Source organism: Struthio camelus, chromosome 2, assembly GCF_040807025.1.
Source record: "Struthio camelus isolate bStrCam1 chromosome 2, bStrCam1.hap1, whole genome shotgun sequence".
NCBI lineage: Eukaryota > Metazoa > Chordata > Aves > Struthioniformes > Struthionidae > Struthio > Struthio camelus.
The window spans coordinates 151015832-151019538 of NC_090943.1; positions in this window are offsets into that span (position 1 = coordinate 151015832).

The window sequence follows — 3707 nt, forward strand, 5'->3', positions numbered from 1 at the left end:
GAAAGGTCAACATTCGCCTTTGTTTCATTTCCAGTTAAACCCTGTCAGTGGAACTCAGAAAAGGCCTGAGCATTTTATGAACATTAAACCATGTTAATCTACAGGGGATTACTTTGAGATAACAAGAATTTACCTATCTCCGTTGAGAACATAGACTGGCCAATTGCAAAGATAATGAATGGTTTCCACCTTTTTGTGACGCTTACCTAAGTTAGACAAAAACGAAAAGTATGCAGTCATACCCAATTATGAAGAAGCACAGAGTAAGAGGGGAAGGGGAGGAGCAGCATGGTTGCTACAAGCATCTACAGATTCTAGCAAGTTGCAAGTTTTGAGCAGAAAGGACCACACAGCTGAATCTACGCAGTTAGAAAACTCAGTATCAAAACATATCAGTGCATCTACACTATCGAATTTTGAATTAAAGGGAAATTGAATACATAATGCTGCGGAAGTTCAGAAGTATCAGAATTAAAATCATTAGGCTCAGTCCTCAGCTTCCTATAAATAAAATGATCAAACAACTCAACATTCAACATTCAGAGAAAAAAGTGTTGATATTCTTGTTTGTTGGTAAATTCTACAGCACTTACCAAGATAGATTATTACTAGTCTTATATACCATACAGCAGCTGATGAAGGAATAGAACCAAAACACTTAAGTAGCAGTTGCCACAGTATCATTATAGTAATTTTTCAAATGTCTGGTAGGTGTTAAAAGAGTCGTCGTAAGTTTTGAATTGGAATATTTCAACAAAATCAGAACACACTTGAGTCTCAGGAGACATGTAATCACTGAACAAAAAGGGAAAGGTAAAGGAAGGGAGTGAATGTTGTTCAAGAGATGCTACAAAATAAACCTTACACAATTTATGAAGCTTCACTGTAATGAAGCTAATAAGAGGAAACAAATTACAAAAGCAAATCTTTAGTGTAGAAACACAAAAACATGCCTGACTTCTACCTCTGAAAAAATTGTTGTATTGTCCTGGTAAAAGTGAACAAGGGGATATGACCAAACATAATGTCAGAAAGTGCTTATCAGTAACTTTCACTGCTAAGGTACAATTTCTATATCAGACCTGTTATTTTCTGGTAATAAGGGGAAAGTTGTCTCAAAAGACTAGGAAGCAGACACATTTTTAAAAATGGAATATAACTTTGATGTCTCAAATAACAGTAGTAATGTTGGTCTAGCTGTCACGATATAAAAATATAAGTGAAAGAAGACTCTCTGCATTTTAAAAGAAAATGAAATTCATCTAAATAAGCTATTGCTCTGCTTTACCAGTCTTACTTCTGTTTAGATGATACTCATCTGGGAATTTAGGAAGAGTTTAAGAATGGATTAACTGATCTATTAAAGTAGATCAGACGGTTTAGAGAAGAAAATGTCTGCATTTAAAAACATCCTGTAGGATAACCTGAGAAATTATAAGACTACAGTCTTATAATTATAACCTAATAACCTAATATAATTATAACCTTATAACCTAATATCTGTAGGGGAAAACAATAATTAAACCCAGTAACAGCTAGAAAAACATGATCTGAAAGTGTCTAGCAGTAGTCTTCTGTAAAGGTAATAATGTCTCAATAATCTCTTACAGGAATGTCTAACAGCTACAGGAATGTCTAAGAGCTAACGAATATGTAGAAGTCTCAGACGTAATTTTGACTTTTGAGGGTTTGGCCAAGTGTCGTTCACAGGGCTCAGGACACCTGAGTCTTCATTGTAAACTTGCATCCCTACACAGTCTCTGCTGCCCACTACATATTTAAAGAAAAACATAGCACTCAATTACAAAATTTAAAAACAGGCCAAGAGACCTTTGACAAAAAATGCTACTAAGAAAAAATCCTGTCAGGTACAGACTATCACAAACAAGGAGAAAGCAGGCACCCATAGGATATGAAGGTAAGGCAGACACACGTTTCTGTTACGGGCCAAATATTAATGATAGATTACCTCAGTATTCTGTTTCGATACTATTTTGCAGGGGTTACAAAACTGTGGTACTATTGCACTAGTTGTATACAAGTTAACCCTATATGCCGTATAAATATCTGAAAAGCCTCATTCTGCATGGGTAGTTTCTGAGCAAACTGAGTTTGGGACTCTGATGAATTGTTTATTTATGATCTGAAAAAAAGGAACCAGTAGAGAACCAATGAATATTGGAGGACACAGTTACTTAGGTGAGTCAGGATAAGAGAGACTGCAAGAAACTTGAAATAGCCTAGAAGGTAAACAAGTGGGAAAACATGACAGCAGAAAATAAAATAAAATCTGATATATGCAGGGAAATGGAAATTATAAACATTGTCATATGGTTTACAGGATTCATACAGTTTCTTATGATGATGATTTGTCAATCTGAAGTTGTGATCAGAAAAGTCAAGCCCATAGAATAAATAAGACATAGGATAATGATAATGAATAATAATACAAAGAGTACCTAAGTACAGTTATGTCAAGCTGAGAAATAGCCTCATTTAGGATACACTGTAAATTTCTGGTCACCCTAGCTCAAAACAGAAATTGCAAAATTAGGAAGGACTGAAAAACAAAGATGAAGAAAACTCATGCAAAATAGATTAAGGAGGCTTTGATCATTTATCTTAGCCAAGTGTAGGAGGGAAAATATAAAAAGGTATGTAAGTGAGCATTTAATGACACAAAGAGTACTTAAAGCATTACATGTGGAGATTAAATTTATGGAAATAACATTCTCGATAGACATCTCATATTTATATTTCCATGTGTTTTAAATAAATCTTTTCCTGTTAGAAATATTTTATCTTGAATTCTCTCATTCCATTTCAACTTAGTTTTCTGAGTTACGATTTAGCTGTGAACGTACCCCCAAAAGCATCTGTTGTTTTGCAAAGCTAAAGGGCAAAGAGTTGGCAACACTCATTGGTTCAAAAGCAAACCGATTACATAGCAGGAAGAAATTTCCTCTTCACCTTCTGCCTAAATACAACTATGGACGTTTGGAGATTGGCACCCGGTTCCTTCTCAGCTGTGTAACACTAGTTACTGTGAGACACTGATGTTGGCACCCACAGACCAAACGCGCATGGTTTTTTCTCCATGCACGTTCCCTCGTGCTCCACGTAGGAACAGTACGGGCTAAAAGAAGTGGCAAATCTGTGCCGGTAACATGCTGAACGGAGTCCGAAATCCTGTGAGCCCAGGCCTTTTTTTCTTTTACTTGTCTTTCCAGGAAGTTTAGTAAGTAAGCTTATTCCTTGCTTATGTAAGACTTGCCGAGATTTCAGTTAAGAGCTAAATTTCTGTAGTACTTCCCATTCCGTGTGTAATGCATTCTGTCAGGGAATTTTCACGGTTTAAAGCATTATACGGACTATGAGTAAGGCAAAGGGAGACGACTGTCAGGGCCCTGGCGGCACGAACAGGCTTTAACCGGCCTCACCTGGGCCCGCACCCACCGCTGCCGTGGCCCAGGACCGCGGGGCACCCGGCCCCGCCCGAGCGGCGGGGAGCGCTGCCGGCAGGGCCTCGCAGCTAGCGCCCGTCCCACCGCCCCGCCACGGACCACGGCAGCCAGGGGGCGCGCCGCGCCGGGCCGGGCCGGACGGTGCCCGCAGCCGGGCAGGAGCGCGGCCCGGGCGGCCCCGCAGACCGGCGGGACAGAGGGACGGCCCAACCGCCTTCCCCCCGCCCCTCCCCGCCCGGCACG